This window comes from Furipterus horrens, unplaced genomic scaffold, assembly GCF_987537825.1.
Source record: "Furipterus horrens unplaced genomic scaffold, mFurHor1.1.pri manual_scaffold_4, whole genome shotgun sequence".
NCBI classification, from domain to species: domain Eukaryota; kingdom Metazoa; phylum Chordata; class Mammalia; order Chiroptera; family Furipteridae; genus Furipterus; species Furipterus horrens.
The window spans coordinates 112,049,015-112,076,899 of NW_028327174.1; positions in this window are offsets into that span (position 1 = coordinate 112,049,015).

A 27,885-nucleotide genomic window follows, 5' to 3' on the forward strand; every position below is an offset into this window, starting at 1 on the left:
AAACAGTATAGAATTTCTTCAAACTTAAAATGGAATTGCCTTTTAACCCAGTGATCCCACTGCTAGGATTGTACCCAAAGAATCCTGGAACACCAATTCAAAAGAACTTTTGCACCCTTATATTCATAGTAGCATTATTTACAATAGCCAAGTGCAGGAAACAGCCTAAGTGCCCATCAGTAAATGAGTGGATCAAAAAACCTGTGGTACATTTTCACAATGTATTACTACTTGGCAGAAAGAAATAAGAAACTCCTACTTTTTGTGACAACATGGATGAAACTTGAGAGTATTATGCTAGGTGAAATAAGCCAGGCAGTGAAGGACAAATACTATATGATCTCACCTATAAGAGGAACTTAATGAACAAAACAAACAAGCAAAATAGAACCAGAGACATGAAGACAAGGAACAGACTGACAGTGACCAGAGGAGAAGGGTATGTGTGTTAATGGAGGAAAGAAAGGGAAGGATCTAGTCAAGGAACAAGTATAATGGACCAATGGACATGAACAATAGGGTGTGGATTGACTGTGGGAGCAGGGGGCTTTAATAGGGCAGGGGAGAACAATGGGGGGAGAATTGGGACAACTTTAATTGCAAAGGCAACATCATGGAACAAAGATAGTCTTTTAAAAAAATGGTGTTGGAACAACTGTACATCCACATATTAACTTTAAAAAAAATGAAACTACACATACATTTTATACCCTTCACAAAAGTTAACTAAAAGTGGATCACAGACCTAAATGTTAAACACAAAACAATAAAACTCCTAGAGGATAACATTGAAAAAATTTTAGGTGATCTTGGGTTTAATGATAATGTTTTAAATACACCAAATACATGATCCATAAAAAATAATTGATAATCTTGACTTTATTAAACTAAAAATTTTTGATCTGTGAGGCACTGTTAAAAATATGAGAAGACAAATTACAAACTAGGAGAAAATATTTACAAAAGAACATGTAATAAAGGACTTATCTAAGATATAAAAAGAACTTTTAAAGATCAACAATAAGACATTGAACACACACTTTTTAAAATGAGCTTAATTTTTTTATCAAGTTGTTTGTTTTTGTTGTTGAGTTGTGAGAGTCTTTGTATATTTTGGATATAAAATCCTTATTGGAAGTATCATTTGCTTTTCTGGGTATGTATCTGAAAAATATAAAAACTCTAATTTCTCTGATTTGAAAAGATATATGTACTTCTGTGTCTATCGCAGCATTGTTTATAATAGCCAAGACATGGAAATAACCTAAGTGTCCATTGATAAATGAGTTGATAAAGAACATATGGTACATATACATAATAAAATATCAAATATTGCCATTTTCAGCAACATAGATGAATTATAAGAGTATTTTGCTAAGTAAACTTCAGATAGAAAATGACAAAACCATATGTTTTCACTCTTATGTGGACTATAAAACAAAAAAGTAACAAACTATAAAACAAATAATAAACAAACTCATAGATACAGACAACAGAATGGCGTTCCCAGAGAGAAAGAGGTGAGGAGAAGGACAACATGAGTCAAGGGGGTCAAATATATGGTAATGGATGAAACTAGACTTTTGGTAGTGAGCACTCGTTAGAGTATGATGATGTCTGTCCAGAAAAGTCCAGCTACTGTTAATATAATGAGAACAGTTTGAATGACATCAACATGGCCTGGCAGCCAAGGAGAGTGGACTCGAATGCACTGTATTAAAAAAATGATGATTTCACTGTACTAGTTAGTGGGTGTGGTAGATACCATTGAGTGAGAATATGTACTGTGTGGCCATCACATTCAAAATGACTGAGCAAGTAGAGCACCAAATCTGCACCAAATTTTGCATTAAGCTTGAACATTCCTCTGCAGAAACTATTTGAATTATTCAGAAGGTTTTTGGTAATGATACAATTAGTGAAACACATATGAAAGTGTAGCACAAATGCTTCAAAATGGTCGATAATCTGTTGAAAGTGATCCACATTCTGTAATGCCTACAACAAGTACATCAACTGAGAATGTTGAACATGTACGAACTGCAATCAACAAAGATTAGTGATCAATAGTGCAAGAACTAGAAGCTGATCTGGGGATTCCAAAAGCTAATGTGTCCGAGATTTTGATGCAGGATCTTGGCATGAAATGTGCCATGGCAAAATTCACTCTGTGACTTCTTCTACCAGAGCAGAAGGAACATCATGCTACAGTTGCTAATGACTTGATCCAAACCACTGCCAATGAACCATATCTCCAAAAGAAGGTCATAACCTGAGATGAATCATGGATCTTCACATATGGCTATAATCCAGAAACAAAGGCCCAGTCACCTAATGGAAGTCACCTGGTTCTCCACGCCCAAAGGAGGCACAGCAAATTTACAGCAAAATCAAAACAATGTTAACTATGTTTTTGATTGGGAAGGTATTGAATACACCAGAGCAAAAAATTAATAAGGGGTACTTTCTCAATGTTCTTCATTGGTTGAGAGATACAATGCAATGAAAACAGCTGCAGCTATGGGCAGCTGGTGATTGGCAGCTTCATCAGGACAATGTACCAACTCATGTACTACATCACATCTCCTACAGAGTTTTTTGGCAAAACAGCAAATCACCCAGGTGACTCAGCACTCCTACAGCCCATATTTGGAACCCTGTGACTTCTGGCTTTTCCCAAAACTAAAATCACCTTTGAAAGGGAAGATATTTCAGACCATAGATGAGACTGAGGAAAATACCATGAGGTAGCTGATGGTAATTCCAACAAAGGATTTTTGAATGTTTTGAACAGTGGAGGAGACACTGGGAGAACTATGTGAGGTCTCAAGGTGCATGCTTTGAAGGGGATTGAGATGTACACCGTTTCTTGTATGTTCTTCAATAAATGTCTCTTTTTCATAATATGTGGCTGGATACTTTCTGGACTGATATTAAATGTTGTACATCTGAAATCTGTATAATATTATTAACCACTGTTACCTCAATTAAAAGTTTATTAATCAATTAAAAATGAGCCTAAAACCTTAACAAACAACTCACCAAAGAAGATGTACTGATGGCAAGAAAGCACATGAAAATATGTCAAACATCATATATCTTTAGGTAATTGCAAATTAAAACAACAGCGAGATACTACTACATACCTATCAGAATGGCCATAATCCAGAACATTTACAGCACCAAATATTGGAAAGGAGGTGGAGCAACAGAAATTCTCATTCAATGCTGATGGGAAAGTAAACGGTACAGTCACTTAGGCAGACAGATTGGTAGTTTATTTTTTTAAGGTATATTTTATTGATTATATTGTCACAATAGTTCCATTTTTCCCCCCTTGCTCTCCCCCATCCAGCACCCCCTCCCCCAGCAATCCCACCCTTTCCCAGTCCATGCCCATTGGTCATGCATGCAATCTCCCCGGTTTCTCCATTTCCTATATTATTATTATTTTAGAATTCATTAATTGATTACTCTTTATAACAATAAAAAAAGTAACATCCCCCCCCTCAGACTTTAGACCCTTTATAATCTTATAAAGGACAGTGGGCAACAGTCTCATGTTCTTCTAGCTGCTTCAAGCTTGGTGTTGTTGTCGTCCTACCTACCCTTGGGTCCAGAATTCACTAATAAGGTGAGGGTGTGGTGGGGGAGGGTGGCCTCCCCATATGGGGAAGGTTCTTGCAGACTCCAGGTTGGTTGGATGTCCCCATAAAATGGCGTCCTTGGATTAACAGGCTGGTATTATTGTATTCTGTGGGCAACACATTTGGCAACAGGGTTAGAAGGCATCATTCAGTCCAGAACCACTAGATGACAAAAGGCGGGTATTAATTTTGCAATGCCCCCAATTAGTGAAAAAAGAAGGGCTTCCTTGGAGGAAGGTGTGCCAGGCACATCATACCTGTCCAGAACTCTTTTGTCCACTATACTAAGCTTGGGATGAAGGAAATACTTTAGGTTTCCCCACTCTCAGACCTCTAGGTCCTTTCTCTCCAAGCCATTAGGATAGAAAAGAGAAACCTGTTTTAAGGTGAAGCCTACAGACCATCCCATTCTTTACCAACCCAGCCAGTTAGTTCAGCCAAACCATTCAGTCTCAGGAGGCAGCGATGCAGACAGTATTAGGTGGGGTCTATACGTACAGACAATCACTCAGATAGTGAGATCCTAGGCTTATGCCCTTTGAAAACAGAAAATACATGTTAATTTATGTAACATAACCCACAAACATTCTCTAAATCTGTAAACCTGTCTTAATGGGAAGACATCCCGTTGCAAGGTATTTGACATTATTCTTGCCTGTAAATTAAGCATCTTTAATGATGTCACAGATCTAGCTTAACTTACAAATGAAAGGTAACTTTTTTTATTTTTTATTTTAAATGTATTTTATTGATTATATTGTTACAATAGTTCCAATTTTCTCCCCTTTACTCCCCTCCACCCAGCATCCCCCTCCCCCATCAATCCCCCCCCATGTCCATACCCATGGTTCGTACATACAAGCTTTCCCACTTCACCCTTTCATATATTCTTCTTCTCTTTTTTTAATAAATATGTGATTAATTATTTTAACAATAAAAAATAACAATCCCTCCCTCTCAGATATTAAGACCCTTTGTAATCTTGTAAAGGACAATGGGCAAAGGTCTCAAGCTCCTCTAGCTGCTTCAAGATGGACATGGTCATCGTCCTACCTACCCTTGGGTCCAGAAATCCCTAATAAGAGTGGTGGTGTGGAGGGGAGGGTGGCCTTCCCACATGGGGAAGGATCTTGCAGACTCCAGGTCAGTTGGCTGTCTCCGGACAACGGCGTGCTTGGTTTAACAGGCTGGCATCCTTGTTGTGTTCTGGGGGCAACAGATTTGGCAAAAAGGGTTAAAAGACATCATTCAATCCATAACCACTAGACAAAAGGCAGGAATTGATTTTTTCAATGTTCCACATTAGGAAAAAAAAAAGAAGGGCTTCTTTGGAGGAAGGTGTGCTAGGCGCATCTCACCTGTCCCAAACCCTTTTGCCCATTATACTTAGCTTGGGCTGAGGGAAATAGTTTAGGTTTCCCCCCTCTCAGACCTCTGGGTCCTTTCTTCCCAAGCCATTAGGATAGAAGAGAGAAACCAGTTTAAAGTCAAGCCCACAGACCAACCCATTCTTCACCAACCCAGCCATTTAGTTCAGCCAAACTGTTGAGTCTCAGGAGGCGGCGCTGCAGACAGGATTAAGTGAGGCCTATACGTACAATCACTCAGATAATGCGGTCATAGGCTTATGCCCTTTGAAAACAGAAAACACATGTTAATTTATGTAACATAACCCACAAATGAATCTCTAAATCTGTAAGACTGTCTTATTGGAAAGACATCCAGTTGCAAGGCACTTGACATTCTTCTTGCCTGCAACTTAAATATCTTTGATGATACCACAGACATGATTTAACTTTCAAGTGAAAACATATTTTAAATGAAAAGAAACTTTTGAGACAGTTAGCTGCACTACTTTATAGTCTACCACTGATCATTGTGATTTTCCTTGAATAATGAATTTTCTCCCTAAGATTACCCTTCTTGTCATTAAAGGGACTACATTAAGTCCATTTTTAATTTATCCTGTTCATTTGCATAAACACAACAAGAGCAGAAAATGATCACTTATGAACTGTAGTTATGCTTTGCTGGAACTTACCCAAGGAACATTTAGGGTGACCTTCCGTCTGCTCTTCAGGGCACAGAAGCTGGGCCACATACCTGGCATCAGCATTGCCTGTACACAACTGTCTTTTCCAAGTCTTTCAGGTTTTCCATTATGCCTTAAGTTCCCTTCTAGCCATCTATGAAAGGTAACTTTAAATGAAAAGAACCTTTAACAATGGTTAGCTGTATTACTTTATAGTCTACCAATGAGCATTGTGATTTTCCTTGAATCTCGATTTTTCTCCCTAAGATTACCCCCCTTGTTATTAAGTGACTGCATTAGGTCAATTTTTAATTTATCCTGTTCATTTTCATGAACTCAACAAGAGCAGCAAATGATCACTTATGATCTTTAGTTCTGCTTTGCTGGAACTTACACACGGAACACTTAGGGTGACCTTCAGTCTGCCCTTCAGGGCGCAGAAGCTGAGTCACGTACCTGCCATTCAGCCTTGCCTGTGAACACCTGTCTTTTCCAAGTCCTTCAGGTTTTCCATTGCGCTTTAAGGTTACTTTTAGCCATCTTTCAGGAAAGCAACCTTCATTCCTTCCCTGTAAACATTGCCATGGACCGCACATCCAACTTAGGTACCGGGCCTTTTCCCTCAAGGGCTTTTATTATCTTCTAGGTTCACCCTTGGTTCCTCGGGGCTTTTGGTAACAACCAGAGGCCAAACATGTCTCCTTTAGGCATGATATTGTAGTCAAAGTCTTGGTTGACAGGACCTCTATTAACAACTGGTCTTATTATTTTCATGCAAAGAACCTTATGTCACTACTTACTTCTTCAGGGTGCCAATTTCGGAGGGGATCATGTAGGGAGAAAAATATACAAAGTGAAGGAAAATGTTTGTCCCTCTAATATTTACTATAATTGTGTTTCCATTCTTTATATTTTCTCTCTTCCCCCCCCACTAAAAAAAAAAAAAAAGGAAACTGTTTGTTCGTTTTTCTATTGCATTTGTTCCACTATTGTATTTTCCTATTGCTTTCCCGCACCTTGCCCACCCTTTTTCCCACAGTCAGTCCCCACCCAGTTGTCCATGTCCATGGGTCCTTTATATCTGTTCTTTGACTAGACACTTCCCCTTCTTTTCCCTTTCTCTCACTCCCCCATCCCCCTTTGTCATTGTTAGTTTACACCTTGTTCACATACCTATGTTTCTATTTTTCTCATTTGTTTGTGTTGTTCATTAGTTTCCTGTAATAGATGACAGCATAAGGTATCTTTCTTTTTTTGCCTGGCTTATTTCGCTAAGCATAATTCTCTCTAGTTGCATCCATGTTGTTGCAAATGGTAGGAGTTCCTTCTTTCTTTCTGCCACATAGTACTCCATTGTGTAAATATACCACAGTTTTTTACTTCACTCATCTACAGACAGACACTTAGGTTGTTTCCAGCACTTGGCTATTGTAAATTGTGCTGCTATGAACATAGGGGTGCATAGATTCTTTTGAATTGGTGCTTCAGGGCTTTTCAGATATAGTCCTAGCAATGAAATTTTTGGTTCGAAAGGCAGTTCCATTTTTAGCTTTTTGAGGAAATCCCAAACTGTTTTCCATAGTGGCTGCACCAGTCTGCATTCCCACCAGCAGTGCACCAGGGTTCCTCGCCAGTACATGTTTCTTGATTTGTTGATGATGGCCATTCTGACTGGTGAGAGGTGGATTTTATTTGCATCTCTCTGATGGCTAGTGACGTTGAGCATCCCTTCCTATGTCTATGAACCTTCTGTAAGTCCGCTTTGGAGGGTGTTTGTTCGGTTCCTTTGCTCATTTTTTAATTGGGTTTTGTGTCTTCTTGGTGTTAAGCCGTATAAGTTCTTTATATTTTTTGAGATCAACCCCTTGTCTGTGGTATCATTGGCAAATATATTTTCCCATATGGTTGGTTCCCTTTTTATCTTGCTGATGTTTTCTTTTGCTGAGCAGAAACTCTTTAGTTTGATGTAGGTCCATTTGTTTTTCTTTCCTTTATTACCCTTGCCTTAGGAAATATATCAGTGAAAATGTTGCTTCATGAGATATCTGAAATTGTCCAGCCTATGTTTTCTTCTAGGACTATTATTGTGTCACAGCTTATATTTAAGTCTTTGATCCATCTTGAGTTTATTCTCATGTGTGGTGTAAGTTGGTGTTCTAGTTTCATTTTTTTTGCACATCCCTGTCTAGTTCTCCAAGCACCATTTGTTAAAGAGGCTCTTCTCACTCCATTTTATGTTCCTTCCTCCTTTAACAAATATTAGTTGACCGTATAGTCCTGGATTTATTTCTGGACTCTCTATTCTGTTCCATTGATCTACATGTCTGTTCTTATGCCAGTACCAGACTGTTTTGATCACCATGGCCTTGTAGCATAGTTTGATGTCAGGTATTGTGATTCCTCCTGCTGTGTTCTTCTGTCTCAAGATTGCTTTTGCTATTCGGGGTCTTTTTTGTTCCATATGAATTTTTGCAGTATTTGTGCTAGGTCTGTGAAATATGTCATTGGTATTTTAATAGGGATTGCATAAAATCTGTAAATTGCTTTGGGTAGTATGGCCATTTTGATGATGTTGATTCTTCCCATCCAAGAACATAGTATTTGCTTCCATTTATTTGTATCTTCCTAAATTTCTTTCCTCAATGTTACATAATTTTCAGAGCACAGGTCTTTTATCTCTTTGGTTAAGTTTATTCCTAGGTACTTTATTTTTCTTGTTGCTATAGTAAATGCTATTTTCTTTTTTGTCTCTATCTCTGATATTTTATTGTTGGTGAACAGAAATGCCTTAGATTTCTGAATATTTATTTTGTATCTGCCATTTTGCCAAATTCACTTATTTTATCGTGTAGCTTTTTAGTGGAGTTTATAGGGTTTTCTATGTAGACTATCATGTCATCTGCATATAATGATAATTTTACTTCTTCTTTCCCAATTTGTATGCCTTTTATTTCTTTTTCTTGTATTATTGCTGTGGCTAGGACTTGTAACACTGTGTTGAATAGGAGTGGAGAGAGTGGACAGCCTTGTCTAGTTCCTGATTTCAGGGGGAATGTTTTCAGTTTTTGTCCATTGAGTATGATGTTGGTTTTTGGTTTCTCATATATAGCCTTAATTATGCTAAGGTATGCTCCCTCTATTCCCATTTTGCTGAGTGTTTTCATCATAAATGGGTGTTGTACTTTATCAAACGCTTTTTCTGCATCTATTGATATGACCATGTAATTTTTGTCTTTCATTTTGTTTAGGTGATGTATTATATTTATTGATTTGTGAATATTAAACCATCCTTGTATCCCTGGGATAAATCCCACTTGATCGTGGTGTGTGACCTTTTAATGTATTCATGAATCCTGTTTTCCAATATATTCTTGAGGATTTTAGTATCTATGTTCATCATCGATATTGGCCTGTAGTTTTTTTCTTTGTTGTGTCTTGACCTGGTTTTGGAATTAGGGTAATACTGGCTTCATAGAAAGAGTTTGGGATTTTTCCCTCCTCTTGAATTTTTTTGAAATAATTTGAGGAGGGTAGGAGTTAGTTCTTCCCTAAATGTTTAGTAAAATTCGCCTGTGAAGCCATCCGGTCCAGGGCTTTTGTGTGCAGGGAGATTTTTGATTACTGTTTCAATTTCCTTCTTTGTTATTGGTTTGTTGAGACTTTCTACTTCTTCTTGGTTCAGTTTTGGAAGGTTATATGTTTCTAGAAATTTGTCCATTTCTTCTAAGTTGTCAAATTTCTTTCCATACAGTTGTTTGTAGTAATTTCTTACAATCCTTTGTATTTCTGAGGTATCAGCTGTGATTTCTCCTTTTTCGTTTCTGATTTTGTTTATTTGGGTCTTTTCTCTTTTTTTCTTCATGAGACAGGCTAAAGACTTGTCAATTTTCTTCTTCTTTTCAAAGAACCAGCTCCTAGTTTCATGATCTTTTAAATTGTTTGTTTCATCTCTATACATTTAATTCTGCTCTGTTCTTGATGATTTCCTTCCTTCTTCTTGCTGTAGGCTTTGTTTGTTGTTGTTGTTCTAGTTCTTGTAGCTTTAGGGTTAGATTTTTTATTTGAGATTCTTCTATCATTTTCAGATATCCCTGTATTGCTATGAACTTTCCTCTCAGGACTGTTTTTGTTGTGTCCCACAGTTTGGGTTGTTGTGTGTTCATTATCATTAGTTTCCAGAAACTTCTTGATTTCTTCTTTGATGTCATTGTTAACCCATTCAATATTAAATAGCATGTTGTCCATTCTCCATGAATTTGAATGTCTTTAATTTTTTTCTCTGATGTTGATTTTTAGTTTCAAGGCATTATGGTCTGAAAAGATGCTTGATAGGATTTCAATTTTCTTGAATTTGTTGAGGCTTGTTTTGAGTCCTATCATGTGGTCTGTCTTTGAAAATGTCCTATATGCACTTGAAAAGAATGTATATTTTGCTTCTTTGGGGTGGAAAGTTCTATATATATCAGTTAAGTCCATGTGGTTTAGTGTTTTGTTCAATGCCTATATATCCTTGGTGTTTTTGCTTCGATGATCTGTCTACTGTTGATAATGGAGTGTTAAAGTTCCCTACTATGAGTGTGTTGTTGTTAATATTCTTCTTGTGGTCTTCTAGTATTTTCTTTATGTATTTGGGTGCTCCTATATTTGGTGCATATATGTTTATCAGTGTTATATCTTCTTGATGGATTGTTCCTTTAAGTATTATGAAATGTCCTTCTTTGTCTCTTTTTATTGCCCTTGCTCTGAAATCCATTTTGTCTGATATGAGGACTGTTATCCCGGCTTTTTTTTCAGGTCCGTTTGCTTGGAATATATTTTTATATCCCATTACTTTTATTCTTTGTAAATCTTTTTTTTTTTAGGTGTGTTTCTTGTAGACAGCAAATATGTGGGTCCTGTTTTCTTATCCATTCTGTTACCCTATGTCTTTTAATTGGAGCATTTAATCCATTTACATTTAAAGTTATTATTGACATGTATTTATTCGTTTCCCTTTGTACCTCTGTTCCTCTCTTCTTTTTTCTTCTTTTTCGTAAAACTTTCCCTTTAGCATCTGTTGCAATGCTGGTTTTGTGGCGATGTATTCCTGTAGTCTTCCTTTGTTTGAAAACTCCATATTTCACCTACCATTTTGAATGAGAGTCTTACTGTGTATAACAGTCTTGGTTGTAGGCCTTTGTTTTTCATTGCTTAGAATATTTTTGACCATTTCCTTCTGGCTTGTAGTGTTTCTGTTGAGAAATCAATCGATAGCCTTATCGGAGCTCCCTTGTATGCTATTTGCTGTTTTCTCTTCCTGTTTTTAGGATTCTCTCTTTTTCTTTGAATGTTGCCATTTTAATTATGATGTGCCTTGGAGTGGGCCTTTTGGGGTTCCTCTTCATTGGGACTCTCTGTGCTTCTTGTACTTGCATAACTTTTTCTCTCATCGGGTTGGGAAAATATTCTGTCATTACTGCCTCTATCAGCTTCTCTATTGCTCACTCCTCCTCTTCTCCCTCTTTTATTCCAATGATCCTGATATTATTTTTTATCATGCCATCCTGTAACTCCCTTACATGTTGTTCATATTTTTTCAGTCCTATTTCATTTAATTGTATTGTCTAGGAATTTTTTTCTACATTGTCCTCTAACTCACTGATCCAATCCTCTGCTTCATTTAGCCTTCTTTTGATTGATTCTACTGTGTTTTTTAGTTCATAAATTGTATTCTTAATTTCTTCCTGGTTCTTGTTAATAGTTTCTTTGTTCTTTTTTATGCTGGTGTAGTTCTCTTGAAGTTCCCTGTAATTTTCTGGAGCTGTTTGTAACTTCCTTGGAGATTGTTGTAGCTGTTTTTGAGGTTGTGGAGGATATTGAGCTTCTTCACTACCATTGTTTTGAATTCCATGTATGACATTTGGGCTATGTCTATTCCATCTACCTCTATTTCTGGGGATTCCTCTTTTCTTTTCACTGAGAGGTTGTTTCTGCGTCTTACCATGTTGGATTCTTCTTGTTTCTTTTTGTTTTCTGGGTTTGTCTGCTTTGACTTCCTACCTTTGTGGAGATCTGGGGGTTTCAGTGGTGCAGTCTCTTTGATCTCCTGAGCCTGATGTTCTTGGGATACCCTTTATGTTGTTTGCTCATGGTGTCTGGTTATATTGTAGATGTTCTTTGGTAGGATCTTCCCTCTGGATAGTTCACTGAGAGTTCCTCAGTCCACTTTGTCTTGAATTCTTTTGTGGAAATGCTGTTAAAACATAAACACACAGCCCAGGCAGGAAACCCAAACCCTCAAAAGTATCCCCCACCCTCTATCCCACTATCGTCAGCAAATGAGCCAGTATTAATATAAATGTAGAGAGATTAGGGCTTTTATACTATAGGAAGAATAGATAAGAGTTGTTTTTAATGAGGAAAAAGATGATTTTTGAGAGAGGGGTTGATACATTAATAACAGTAGCAAGTAGTGTCGAGACTATGCTAGTCAGTAGATAATATTTACACTGTATGTTAATAATAATAAAAGAAAAAGAGGAAAGAATGCAGAATATAGTAAGAAAGTGGAATTGTATAGTATTAGATTTATATAGTAGTTACATTCTATTTATTTAGTGTGAAAGGAGGACTAAACTAAACAGACAAACAAGTGAACCAAAATTAAAGAGGAAGGATGAGAAGGATAGATGGTATGAAACAAATTAAAGAGATAGTTTAAAGATTTTTTTAAATAAATAAAAGTAAAAATTAAAATTAAAAATAATTAATTAAAAAAAGAAAAGAAAATACTAATAAAAAACTAAAATAGAAATAAAAATTTAAAAAAATACAAAAGGAAAGTTTTTACTCAGTTCAGCCTTTGTGTGTCATCTTCTTTCTCTGGATCCACAGCTGGTCTAATGAGGCGGGCCAGAGGTTCCTGTTCCTTGTAGCAGCGGTGTGCACCTACGGTGGCCAGCATTCATTTGGCGCCTGTTGGAGCTGACTGGGGTGCTTGTACATGCACACAAGGTGGCCTTTGCGCTAGCCTCAGGCCTTTAGAGCCACGCTGTTTGTTGGTCTCTCACCTTTTGGGGTGGGGCCCCGGACTCTTGTGCACAGTGGAAGTGAGCGTGAGTTGCTGCCACCCGCTGCTCTGGCACCACAGCCACCCACTGTTCCCAAACCTGCCTGGGTGGGCACGGGCAGAGCCTGCGCAAGTGGTCTGCACTCCGGCCTGTCGCCCACTGGGGCTGGCCAGGGGTGTCTGTGCACAGTTGTCTGCGTGCCCAGCAGACCCTCCCTGTGCCAGCTGGGGCACTGATCTTATGTCTTTTGGGGTGTGTCAGAGGGTCACCTGGACATGTGGCCCCGCTTACCTGGGCCAGTGAATGAGGGCTCTGTCCTGTGCGCGCCCGCGTGACCAAGGGGAGCATTGGGGAGTGGGCACGTGCACTTTTGCACCTGCGTTCCTCAAGAATATCCTATCACCCCCAACATTTTCTCCCCTCTCCACAGTACACAAGAGAAAAATATAAAGGAAACTTACATTCTCACATGCACAGCAGAATGCTGTTTCTTGTCTTTCAGTGCCAGATGCCACCTGGCCCACTCCTGGCTCTGCCAGTGGGCAGAGATCCGCTCTCCTCCTGATTTTTCTCTGGGGAAGCCTGTGGTCACCAAAAAGCCTTTGCGTACTTCCAGCCACAGCTAGAGGAGCCAACCCAGTCAGAAATCCTGTCTTGTCCCTTTTTCCTCTACTATCCTCACCAAACAGATTGTTCCCAGATGGTTTTCTCTAATCCAGCAGTGCCAAGTCTTGACTACTGCCAGTGTCCAGCTGCTCACTGAGATGTTCTGTCTGCAATTAGTCCAAACTATAGATGAGTCTTGGGAGCCAGAAAGCACAGCCTCCCCTCACTCCTCCACCATCTTCTCTCCTTTACGTCATTTTTTATGTTGGTATAGTTCTCCATACGTTCCTTCTAGCTTCCCTACAATTTTTTTTAGTTTCCTTGGAGTTGCTGGTAATTTTCCTGACGTTTGTCATGGTTTTCTTTGAGGTTGTCAAGGTTCTTAAGTTTCATAATAACCATTTTTTTTAATTTTGTGTCTGATAGTTGGCTTATGTCTGTTCTATCTATCTCTATTTCTGGGGATTCCTCTTTTCCTTTCATTGGGAGGTTTTTTCTGCATCTCCCCATGTTGAATTCTTCTTGTTTGTTTTTGCTTATTAGATTTTTCTGCTTTGATTTCCCACTTTTGTGATATGAGATTCTTTATAGGAAATCTGGGGGATTCAGTGTTGCAGTTTCTTTGATCTTCTGAGCCTGACGACCTTGTGTTGTCCTTTACATTGTTTGTTTAAGCTATCTGATTGTATTTTAGCTACTCTGGTGGGTCTTTCCCTCTGGCTAGTTGATTGAGAGTAACTCTGCCCACCTTGTATTGAGTTCTTTTGTGGATGTGCTGTTAAAACATAATCAAACAACCTAGGCAAGAAATCCACACCCTCCAGAATCCCCCCAACCATATCCCACTACTGGCTGCAAATAAGCCAGTATTAATATAATTATAGAAAGATTAAAACTCTTATTTCATAGGAGAAACAGATAGGAGTTGTTTTAAATGAAAGAAGTGTGATTTTTGAGAAGCAAGGCAATAGAGTAATAATATTAGCTAATAGGGTCAAGGCTATGCAAGACTGCAAGCAACTTTTACACTGTATGCTTGAAATTGAGGAGAGGATTGCAGTATGAAGTGAGAAAGCGGACGTGTATAGTATTAGGTTTACATAGTAGTTATATGTTATATGTTTAGTGTGAAAGGGAGGACAGACAAAACAGACAACCAAACATTAAAGCAGAGGGATATGAGGGATAGAATGTAGGAAACAGATTGGAGAAAGTGTTTTTCAATAATAAAAATACATAATAGAAAATAGAAAGAAAGAAAGAGAGAGAGAAAGTAGAGAAAGAGAAGGGAGGAAAGAGAAAAAGAGAAGAAGGGGAGGGTGAAAAAGGAGGGGAATAAATTAAAATTAAATTAAAAAATGAAAGATTAGCCCTGGCTGCTGTGGCTCAGTGGATAGAGCGTCGGCCTGTGAGTCAAGTGTCGCTGGTTTGATTCCCAGTTAGGGCACATGATTAGGTTGCACGTCAGATCCCCAGTTGGGGGTGTGAGTGAGAGGCAACCACACAGTGATGTTTCTCTCCCTCTCTTTCTCCTTTCCCCTCTCTCTAAAAAATAAGTAAACAAAAAAATCAACAAATAAATAATTAAAAAAAAATAAAAATAAAAAAATAAATGAAAGATTAAAAAATAAAATAGAATAGAAAGAAAAAGAAGAGAACAGAGAGAGAGAGGGAGAACAGAAGGGAAATGGAAGAAGAAAGAAATGAATGGAAAGGAAGAGGGGGACAAAATAAAGAAAAAATTTAGTAAATTAAAAGTACTTAGAAAGAAAAAAGGAAAGAAAGAGAAAGGAAAAAGAGGGAGGAAGAGAATAAGGGGGAGGGAAGGAAATAAGGAGAAAGGAAGAGGAAGGAGTAGAGAGGGAGAAAAATTAAAATTAATAAATTAAAAAATAGGATGAAGAAGAGAGATGCAAGGAGAGAGAAAGGAGGGAAGGGGAGGGGAGAAAAGAAAAAGAAAGAAGAAAGAAAGGGAGGGGCAGTAAGAGAGAGAGTGAGAAATAAAAGAATGAAAGGGATTTTACTCAATTCAACTTTTAGCCACAGTCTCTACTTTTTTTTTTTTCCTTCCTGGGTCCACCTCTAGTCAAAATTCCATGGGTTTCAAATCTTTTCTGGTTGGTCGGCTGGCTGTGGGAAGATCCTGCTTGATTCTGGGTTTGCTAGTCTTTTATTCATGGGTCTACTGCCGCTCTGCTGCAACCTGTGTTTAGTTCTCCCTTCCTGCTACACCCTCAGCCCTCCTCAGACTTGTGTAGCAGTGTTTTCCTACTGTTGTGCCAGCGTTCGCTTGCCAGTAATCTCTGCTCTGCCTCCAGTCATGTCTTTATTTTCAAGCTACAGCATCCATTCACTTCCTTGTCTATACACCTGCGCATGCTTGCCTGCCCAGGAGCTCTCCCCGAGTCTGGAGTTCTGCAGCGGCTCTCCCGTGCGAGCCCCTCTCCCTGCGCCAAAACCGTCCCTTTGTTCTTCAGTGCCCCAGCGCAAGCACTGCTCGTGCCCTGAATGCTGAGCCCTTGGTCAGAGGTTGCAGTCAAGGAGTCCTCCACCCAGACTCAGTCCACACAGTTTTTTCCAGTCCTGGTTGCCCACCGCTCTCCCACTCCTCCAGCCTCTTCAGCCAAATCCTCTCCCTAACTCCCCACGAGACCTCACTGGCCAGTACGCCCCTGGCAGGGGGAGTCTCCAAGCAGCTCCTGGCTAATGAGCCCTCTGGCATGGTAAAACAGACACGCCGGGTCCTGGAGCGACTCAGCCTGGAGTGCGCGGTAGACCCCTCCACACCCCTCCACGCTGCTCCCATGCTCCCCTCCCTGTTCACACTATCCAAAATCTGCACTCACTCAGTTACTCCTCTCTGCGTTTGTTCCTGAAGTCCCTCCATGACATAAGCTAGCAAACAGCACCGTCCCTACTCTGCTGCCATCTTGGTAGTTTTTTTTTTTTTTAAATAAAACTAAACATACGTTGAATTATGAGATCCAACAATCACACTCCTTAGTACTTATCCAAATTTGTCAAAAACATACCCACTTAAAACCTGCACACTGATGTTTATAGCAGCTTTATTCATAATGACAAAAATGTGGAAATCATCAAGGTGCCCTTCAGCAGGTAAACTGTAATAAATAAACTTTGGCACATCCAGAGAATGAAATTTCAGCTCTAAAATGAAAGGAACTGTTAGGCCATAAAGTGACATGGGCAGACGTTAATTGCATATTACTGAATGAACGAACAATCTGAAAAGAGTTTATACTATATGATTTCAACTATATGACATTTTGTAAAAGGCAAAACTAGGGCAACAGTAATTATCAGTGGTTACCAGGGGTTTGGGGGAAGGAATGTATAGGTAGAGCACAAAGGATTTTAAAAGCAGTGAAGCTATTCTAAATAATACAATAATCGAGACACAGCATTATATATTAGTCAAAACTCTTAGAATGTATGCCAAGAGTGAAACCTAATGAAAATTATAGACTTCAGGTAATAATGATGAGTCAGTGTAGGTTCATTGATTGTGATAAATGTTATTACTTTGGTGGTAGTTATTGATAGTAGGAGATGTTGTATACTTGTGCAGGCTGAGGGTATATGGGAAATCTCTGTACTTTCTATCAATTTTGCTTTAAACCTAAAACTTCTCTGAAGAAAATAAAGTCAGTTTACAAGGGGAAAATAATATGTAATAGCAAAAAAAAGTTAACAACTTCAAATATATAATAGGAATCTTTAATATATCATCTTCAGTAGAAGTATACAAAGTAGTTTTGCAACAGCATGGAAGAACCCAGAGAAAAATTTGCTACGTGAATTAAGCTAGTCAGTGAAAGGAAAGTACCACATGATCCCACTTACATGTGGAATCTTATGAACATAATAAACAATGAACTAAATAGTAACGGAAGCTTAGATACATAAAACAGACTGACAGCTGCCAGAAAGAAGATGAAAGGGACATGATGAAAGAAAGTGAAGGGATTAACCAAAGAACATTTATACACAACCCATGGACACAGACAACAATATGGAGGTTGACTTGGGGAGGATAGAGGATAGAGCTGGATAGAGGTGGGGAAAGAGAGAAAAAGCAGGAACTGTAAAAGCATAAACAATAAAAATAAAATTTAAAAATTGTGATTAATAATAAAATTTACCAGTTTTATATAACATATGTGTATATTATATATGTGTGTATATCGTCGTCGGCAGCCGTCCGTCTCGAGAGACGATGGTGTAGCTTCTTAAGAGTCTATCTGCACCGCCGAGAATGGCTGTGCAGTCCGACTCGGAGTGACACGGTATCTGTCTCCTCCCATGTTAAATCGACATCTTGCGATGATGCTGGAGTGTCCTCTCCAGTGAAGCTGAAGCTACAGAGCCTGGGCAGGGTGATATGGAGGGTCTGCTGTTGCCCATGCAGCAGACCCCCCCTCTCTTCGCAGCTGAAGGGTGCAAGGGAAAGACGGAGTCAATACAGCTTGGGTTCAGGTGCGCCGCAGGAGTTGCCGGTGTTGACTACAACGTCAAACCGCCTTAGGGACTCCGGCTCCGGATTTTCTGTCGGGGTTTACTCCCTTAGCCTTTCCCCTGAAGAGGTATGCCGCAAGGCAGCAGAGGTTTTTTGGAGTCAGAGTTTTCCTTCTCTGATGTGCCCTGACTGGAAGATCGAACCAGCGACACTTAGCTCGCAGGCCGACGCTCAATCCACTGAGCCAAACCAGCCAGGGCCTGTGTGTATATACACACACATATATACACATATATACACACATATATACACATATATACACATATGTGTATACACACACACACACACATATATATATAACCTCACAAATATTTGTGATTCTTGTACCTAGATTATTAATAATACACATTCTTTCCAATCATAGAGGTTGCATTCACAAACCCAAATATAGCACAACAGAGAAAACGTATTAAAATACAAAAGAAATCTCAATAAACCCTCAAAAATAGAAATAATACACTTCAGTATCAGTGACCATAATTACATAAATTTCAAAATTCAGAGAAAGAGACCAAAACACCTGAAATTTTGAGAGAAAGTATTTAATAACAATTTTAAAAGAAAAAAATTTAAATATAAAAGTTACAAAAATGAAATGCATGATGACAACACTATGTAATATCAAAACCTATGATACACAAAGTGAATCACACGGTCTAGAGAATTTAATTACAAAAATAATTTTTAAAGAAAAAATTAAAGAGGAATAAAAACCATTTCAGCCAAAGAAACCTGAAAAATAACAACATATTCAAGGAAGTAAAAGGGTGTTATTGATAGACCTGAAAAAGCGCAGCAGTAAAGTGACATCAAAATTAAAACTTTAAAAACAAAAACACCACAGATTAAAAAACAAAAAGCAGTTCGTGAAAGAAATTTATAACACAAAAAGAAAAAAAGATAATGAACCATTATCACATTATATATAGAACACTATAAGTTAATAAGAAAAAATGAAACAATTGAATTAAAAAAGGGACAGTCTGTGAACATACAATAGGCAATAGAGAAATATAAATAGTTGGTAAGAATTTTATAAGATGCATGACCTTACTAATAATCAGGATAATTTAAAATTAAATCACCAATGCCATAGTTCTCCACTCATCAGATTAGTAAATTTGTGTTAAATAATGTCAAAAAATGGAGAGGATCAATGGAAACAGGTATATTAACACACTTTTTGAGGAATTGAAACATATTTTATTTGTGATGTCTGAATTTTTTGCATTGAAAATCTACCCATGACTTGTTTTTTTTGTTTTGTTTTTTTTTGTTTTTTGGTTTTTCAGTGACAGTTGTCCCATTTTTCTCCCATTGCTCTACCCCACCCAGCCCAACCCTTCTCCCACAATTATCTCTCTCCCCGTTGTCCATGCCCATGAATCATTTATATACATTCCTTGACTAAACCCTTCCCTTACTTATCCCCCTTCTCTCCCTCCCCCCTCCCCCCTATTGACTGCTATTCTGCTCTTTGTCCTATTTAGCTCATTCGTTTATGTTGTTCTATAGTTTCCTGTATTAGGTGATATCATATGGTATTTTTCTTTCTTTGCCTGGCTTATTTCACTAAGCACAATTCTCTCTAGTTCCATCCATGTTGTTGCAAATGGCAGGAGTTTCTTCTTTCTTTCTGCTACATAGTATTCCATTGTGTAAATGTACCACAATTTTTTGATCCACTCATCTACAGAATGTAAGGAGCAATGATCAAATACATTAAAATTTTAATTTTGTTTATAATGAAAAATAACATTTATTGGGTGTTTTAGATATCAAAGGTGTTTTTGCAGAAATGAACTTATTTAATAATCCTCATTACAATTATATGGATCAAATACTATTTTTATCCCCATTTTATAGATTAAAGAAAAAGATGCAGGAATTTAAGCATGTATTTAGGGACTAAATGAGATAGCAGCTTATGCTATTAACACTTATAAGAGGGAAAAGAGTTAAAAATTTCACAGACACTTATAAAGAAATATTTAATTGCTGTCATTCTTAAGTGATTTCCATAGGCATTATAGGAAAATGTGTCACCCAACAGGAAAACTCTAACCTAGTTCCTGACCTGACAACATAATGGACCTGACAAAACATGGTTCAGCTCTGGTGATAAAGAAAAGAACCTTGTGTAGCACCTGCTGTAATATGCTGTCTTCATGTCATTATCTAGTCTGTCTTGTATTTAGCTTGTTCAGAACAAATCAAGTCTCATGATTATTTTGACTCTGACCTAAATTTCAGTATTCTCTAAAATCCTCATCTGCCAAGTTAAGGAATCAACTTTCTCCAAAGAGCTGGTAATAACTGTGGGTAATTACACTGGAGAAAATTTTCTAGTATTCAGTAAGGAATGTCCACCGTGACCCTGACTCTTAAACCAAATTGATCCACAAATACATGACCAGGACCAATAAAAACAAGAGTGAGAAAAGCACCCCAATGACAGGCAATTGCTGTGAACCCTCTTTGTTCCTGCTTACTTTGTATTTCTCTCCATTGCACTGTGGCTTTCTTCATTCATTTTTCTTAGATTAATTCTTCTTCCAGATCTGGTTCTTTGTGAATGTCCTCCAGAGAAATCATCTCCTCCACTTCATTACTTTCAGTATTTCATGAAGATAATCTGTGTGACATAGATTCTATGAAATGCAGGTGGAGTAGAAAAGAACATAGACACTACAAATTTTTTCCTTGATCTAGCCTTATCACCAGCAGCTCTTTTGTGATCAGCCACTCATAGAAGTTGTGACTGTTTGTAACATTAATTAGCTTACATGCTGAGCAACAGGGACTGACATCCTAAGTAATGGAAGGCACACTATACATGTATGTGTAAGGAAGAGAGAAGTATTTTTAAAAGTTCCCATTTATATTCATTGAATAAACAAATTATGGACAAATACATAGGTTAAAACATGTATAAAATCACCGTGAAGTGTAATCTTAGACTCTGCAAAATATTTCAGCTTACCATTATAAATGGACTCTATTGCATATAGTTTTTCAGAATTTTATAAATTTGCAAGAGAGTAAATAAACAAGGTGATAATTGAGCAATAATAAGACCAACAAATTTTCCCTGGAATGTACAGTTACATTTGTTTTCTTTCCAAACCACATTGTGCATTTTGTTCTTTTAGAAGTGTGTGATAATTTTATACTTTTCTGGGTACAGATCTTTTACATCCTTGGTTAAATTCATTTCTAGATATTTTTTGAAGCAATTCTAAATGAAATTGTTTTTTTATTTGCCCTTTCTGATAGTTTATTATTGATGTACAAAAATGCAACTGATTTCTGGATATTTATTTTGTACCCTGCTACTTTACTTAATTCATTTATCAGTTCTTACAGTGTTTTGGTAGAAGATTTAGGGTTCTCTATATACAGTATCATGTCATCTGCAAATAATGACAATTTTACTTCTTCCTTTTCATATTGGATGCTTTTTATTTCTTCTCATCTAACTACTGTGGCTAGGACTTCTAGTACTATCTTAAATAAGAGTAGTGAAAGCAGACATCCCTATATTGTTCCTGATCTTAAGTGAAACACTTTATTTTTACCCATTGAGTATGATATTGGATGCAAGTTTTTCATATGTGGCCTTTATTACATTAAATAATGTTCCCTGTAGTTCCACTTTGCTGAGAATTTTTATTATAATCAGGTGCTGGATTAAATCAAATGATTTCTCTGCATCTATTAATATAATCATGTGGTTTTTATTCTTCATTTGTTTTATGTGAAGTATCACATTTATTGACTTGCAAATATTGTACCAACCTTGTATCCCAAAATAAATCTCACTTTATTATGGTTTGTGACCTTTTTAGTTATTGCTGGATCTGGTTTACCAATATTTTATTGAAGATTGTAACACCTATGTTCATCAGAAATATTGGCCTATAATTTTTTCTTGCAGTGTTTTATCTGAATTTGAAATTAGAATAATGGTGGCCTTGTAAAATGAGTTAAAAAGTCACACCTCCTCTTGAGTATTTTTGAATAGTTTGAGAAGAATAGATATTACTTCTTCTTGAATGTTTGGTAAAATTCAACTTTGAAGCCACCTGGTCCAGGACTTTTGTTTGTTCAGATTTTTTTATTGTTGCTTCAATTTCACTCATTGTAATCTGTCTATTCATATTCTCTGATTCTTCATGATTCAGTTTGGAAGTTGATGTGTTTCTATGAATTTATCCACTTCTTTCAGGTTACATAATTTGTTGGCTTATAATTGTTGATAATATTTTCTTAAAATCTTTTTTTTTTTTTTAAGTATATTTTATTGATTATATTGTTACAATAGTTCCAATTTTTTTTTTCCCCTTTGCTCCCCTCCGCCCAGCACCCCCCTTCCCCAACAATCCCCTCTCCAAGTCCATGCCCATGGGTCGTACATACAAGCTCTCCCGCCTCACCCTTTCATATATTCTTCTTCTTCTTTTTTTTAAAATTAATTAATTAATTAGTTAAATATTTTAACAATAAAAAATAACAATTCCTCCCTCTCAGACTTAAGACCCTTTACAATCTTATAAAGGACAATGGATGAAGGTCTCGGGCTCCTCTAGCTTCTTCAAGCTGGACATGGTCGTCGTCCTACCTACCCGTGGGTCAAGAAATCCCTAATAAGAGTGGGGATGTGGAGGGGAGGGTGGCCTTCCCACAAGGGGAAGGATCGTGCAGACTCCAGGTTGGTTGGCTGTCTCTGGACAACGGCATGCTTGGTTTGACAGGCTGGCATCCTTGTTGTATTCTGGGGGCAACAGGGTTAAAGGACATCATTTAATCCGTAACCACTAGATGACAAAAGACAGGTATTAATTTTTCAATGTCCCACATTAGGGAAAAGAAGGGCTTCTTTGGAGGAAGGTGTGCCAGGTACATCTCACCTGTCCAAAACCCTTTTGCCCATTATACTTATTTTGGACTGAGGGAAATATTTTAGGTTTCCCCCATCTCAGGCCTCTGGGCTTTTTCTGTCCAAGCCATTAGGATAGAAAAGAGAAACCAGTTTTAAAGTGAAGCCCACAGACCACCCCGTTCTTCACCAACCCAGCCACTTAGTTCAGCCAAACCATTGAGTCTCAGGAGGCAGCAATGCAGACAGGATTAAGTGAGGCCTATGCATACAGATAATCACTCAGGTAATGAGATTGTAGGCTTATGCCCTTTGAAAACAGAAAACACATGTTAATTTATGTAACATAACCCACATACAAGTCTCTAAATCTGTAGGACTGTCTTATCGGAAGGAAAATCCTTGTCCTTCTAATATTCACTGAACTTGCATTTCTATTCTTTATATTTTTATTCCCCCCCCACTAAAAAATTTTCTGTTTGTTTGTTTTTCCACTACAGTTGTCTCACTTTTTTTCCCCCTCTTGCTTCCCTGCACCCTGCCCCCCCCCCACAGTCAGTCCCCACCCAGTTGTCCATGTCCATGGGTCATTCATACATGTTCTTTGACTAGACCCTTCCCCTTCTTACCCCTTCTCTCCCTCCCATCTCCCCCTTTGTTACTGTTAGTTTATTCCTTGTTTACATACCTCTGGTTCAATTTTGCTCATTTGTTTGTGTTGTTCATTAGTTTCCTGTAACAGGTGACAGCATAAGGTAATTTTCTTTTGTTGCCTGGCTTATTTCGCTAAGCATAATTCTCTCTAGTTCCAATCATGTTGTTGCAAATGGTAGAAGTTCCTTCTTTCTTTCAGTACTTATTCATTGTCATTTTCCCCCTTTGTACTCGTGTTCCTCTCTGTCTCTCTGTTTCTTCATCTTCTTAAAGCAGACCCTTTAGCATCTCTTGCAATGCTGGTTTGGTGGAGATGTATTCTTTTAGCCTTCTTTTGTCTTGGAAACTCCTTATTTCACCTTCCATTTTGAATGAAAGCCTTGCTGGGTAGAGTATTCTTGGTTGTAGGCCTTTGTTTTTCATTGCTTGGAATATTTTTTGCCATTCCCTTCTGGCTTGTAGTGTTTCTGCTGAGAAATCTGATGATAGCCTTATTGGAGCTCCCTTGTATGTTATTAGTTGTTTCTCTCTTGCTGCTTTTAGGATTCTCTCTTTGTCTTTGAATGTTGGCATTTTAATTATGATGTGTCTTGAAGTGGGCCTGTTGGGGTTCATCTTCATTGGGACCCTCTGTGCTTCCTGGACTTGCGTGACTCTTTCTCTCGTCATGTTAGGAAAGTTTTCTGTCATTAGTTTTTCAAAGAGGTTTTCTATCCCTTGCTCTTCTTCTTCTCCTTCTGGAATTCCTATGATACGGATATTATTACGTTTCATGTTGTCCTGCAGCTGTCTTAGAACCTCTTCAGTCTTGTTCAGTCTTTTTTCATTTTGTTGCATTGTCTGGGAGTTTTTGTGTAGGTTGTCCTCCAGCTCGCTGATCCGATCTTCTGCTTCCTCTAGCCTGCTTTTAATTCCTTCTACTGTGTTCTTCAATTCAGAGATCGTATTTTTCATTTCCTCCTGGCTCTTATTGATAGCTTCTATGTCCTTTTTCATGCTCACGTAATTTTCTGTGAGTTCCTTGTAGTTTTTCTGGAGTTCTTTGAAGTTTCCGCTGAGCTCATTCAGCTTCTCCATAATCCATGTTTTGAATTCCATATCTGATAGTCCGCTCCCCTCTATTTCATTTAGCACTCTTTCTGGGGATTCTACCTTTCCTTTTGATGGGAGGTTGTTTCTCTGTCTCCCCATTTTTTTGACTCCTATTGTTTGTTGGTGCTTCTTGGAATGATCTGCACTTCCTGGATCTGCCTCTGGTGGCGTCAGATCATGTACCAGTCTGGCCCTAGGCAGCCTGTTGGAGACTTCCAGGGATCTACTGCTGTTGTCTGTCTTCTTTGATTGTTAATCTATTCAATCTGTGATTAGCTGTCAGGCTTAAGGACTGTGGGTGTGGCAGCTTAATTCCTGTAGGCAGGGCTTTTGCTTCCCCTCAGGCTGACGCCACTTGGAGGGGAATGGTCTACCCGCAGTACTGGGGATGAGTCAGCACTGGGACCCAGTCAGCTGCTCCTCCAGTTCTCCCCTCAAAGCCACCGTGCCAAATTCTCCCCAAGTGTCTCCAGTCCTCTCTGCCTTCCCTCTGCTTGAGCCCAGGGTAAGTGGTGGCCAAAATATTTTCGTATGTGATCCACTTAAGAGCTCTTTTTCTCCTGCTGTTTCTCTCCGGCTAGCAAGAAAGCCTGTGGCTTTTCGCTTTTCACAGCTGATACTATTTTACTTTCCACTCTGTCGCTGTAGGCTGGGAAGCCCAGCTGGGGGTTTAGACCCTGCCCTTCTCAGGGGGAATCCCCGGCTGCTGAGCTGTTTCTCAGCCCCTTCAGCTGCCACCCGTGGGAGCCCAGCCAGCCCTTCCACGTCTCCGCACTCCCTACCGGTCACGTTGTGATGTAGCGGCCTTTTCTGTCTCTCCGTGGTTATAAGACTTCTCTCCAGCTGGTGTTCGGTTCGTTATTCCAGATGATTTCTCCAAAATTACATTGTAAATCCAGACTAGTTCTAGGAGGAAGTTAGTGTAGCTTCCACTTACTCCTCCGCCATCTTGTTTCTCCTTCTTAAAATCTTTTGTATTTTTTTGGTGTCAGTGTTTCTTCTCCTCTTTACTTTCCGATTTATTTATTTGCATCCTCTCTCTTTTCTTTTTTTTTTTTCTTTTATTTTAATGATTATGCAGTTGCAGTTGTCCCAATTTTTTCCCCCTGCTACCCTCCACCCTGTGATGCCCCCTACCTCCAGTTGTTCCCCCACTTAGTCCATGCCCATTAATTATGCATATAGTTCTTCTCAACACCTTCCTGTCTATTCCACTCCCTCCTATTATGCTTAATTCCTGTACCATCTCCCTCCCTCTTCCCCCTCCCCCTCCCCACTGACATCCCCCAAATATATTTCCTGTACGTATAATTCTTTTTCCCCTCTCCTTGCATACTTAGTTTGCCTTTGTTTCAATTCCCTAGCTTCTGTTGTTGGTTGTTGTGATATAGTTTACATTTTAATGTTCATAGTTTTGATACTCCTTCTTATAAACAAGTCCTTTTAACATCTCATATAACAGTGGTTTGGATCTAACAAACTCCTTCAGTTTTACTTTGTCCTGGAAACACTTTCTCTGCACTTCTATACTGAATGACAGCTTCACTGGATAGAGTAATCATGGTTGTAGGTTTTTGATTTTCATTACTTTGAATATTTCTTGCCAGTCCCTCCTTGCCTGTAAAGTCTCCTTTGAGAAATCTGCTGATAATGTAATTGGGACCCCTTTGTACATAATTCTTCTCTTCTCTCTTGCTGCTTTTAAGATTCTCTCTTTATTTTTAATTTTTGACATTTTGATAATAATGTGTCTTGGTGTGGTTCTCCCTGGGTCCAGCCTATCTGGAACTCTCTGTGCTTCCTGGACCTGTAAGTTCGTTTCCTCCACCAAGTTAGGAAAGTTCTGCTTCATTATGTTTTCACATAATTTTTAAATTTATAGTTTTTCTTCTTCACCCTCTGGCAATCCTATAATTCGAATGTTCATTCTCTTATAGCTGTCCCAGAGGTTTCTGAGCCTCTCCTCATATTCCTCACTTTTTGTTTCCTCTTTCTGCACTGGTTGACTGTTCCCTTCCTGTTTTGATTTGTTGATTTGATCCATGGCTTTCCTTTCCTCACCACTTGTCTTGTATGTATTTTTGTTCATTTCAGCAAGACTAGCCTTCATTCCTTCCTTGTCTTGGTTCAGCCCCATTCTTAGGTCTGTAAGCTGCCTTATGACTATAGCTCTGAACTGAGCCTCAGAAAGATTTGCTATTTGTTCATCAGTCAAGTCTTTTATTTGTTTTTTTTGTTAGCTGTGTGATTGGTATTTCAATCATTAATTCTGCCATTCTGACCATTTTGTTTATCTTTCCTTCTTGGGCAGGGCACTGTCACACCTCCTATGCTATATTGGGCACAGCCCCGTGTGGTCATCACAACCTGGCGACCTTTCTCACCACACTATGGCGCTTTGTGTGGGGGCGGGGGTCCAAGATGGATTCCTGCTGTTACTCTCCGCTGAGGAACTGGGAGCCTCCTCCATCCGCCCTCCATCCTCCCTGTGGGCCTCACAGTCTGAGACAATGGGGTCTGCCTTCCCTGGCATTGTCTCCCAGGCACTTCTCTCCTCCCCCTAAATATGGGTGTCTGCTTACCGGGTCTCACTGTTCACTGCTGCATCTGTCGCCTCCAGCACAGTTCAATCTTTCAGCTGTGGTTTCACCCTTCCTACCCATCCAGACGAGCACCACTTGTATATGACTTCATACATTGAACTTCCATGTAGCTTTATTTTCTGGAACTTCTGGTTATTTTTGGTTTTGTGGTAGTTGTAGTCCTTCTTAGTTGTGGAGGGAGACAGAGTGTGTCAGTCTATGCCTCCATCTTGGCCGGAAGTCCTCTCTTCTTTTCTTGATGAGTTGGGTTAAAGGTTTGTCAATCTTATTTATCCTTTCAAAGACCAAAAGACTGGTACAGCCACTCTGGAAATCAGTATGTAGTTACCTCAAAAAATTAAAAATGGAACTGTCTTGTGACCCAGCAATTCCACTTCTTGGAATATAAGTATATATCCAAAGAAACCCAAAACAGTAACTTGAGAGAATATACACAAGCTTATATTCATTGCAGCATTATTTACAATAGCCAAGATTTGGAAGCATGCCAAGTGGCCATTAGTAGATGAGTGGATAAAAATCTGTGGTACACAATGGATATATTACTCACTCTTAAAAAAGAAGGAAACCTTATCTTACCTTTTGAAGAGCACTTGGAGAGTACAATGCTAGTTGAAATAAACCAGTCAAAGAGACAAATACAATATGATTTCACTTATATGTGGAATATAGTGAACAAAATAAACTAACAAAATGTGAAGATGTAAAGACAGATTCACAAATACAGAGAACAGACTGACAGCAGTCTGAGGGGAGGTGGTTGGGAGCTGGTTTAGAAGAGTGAAG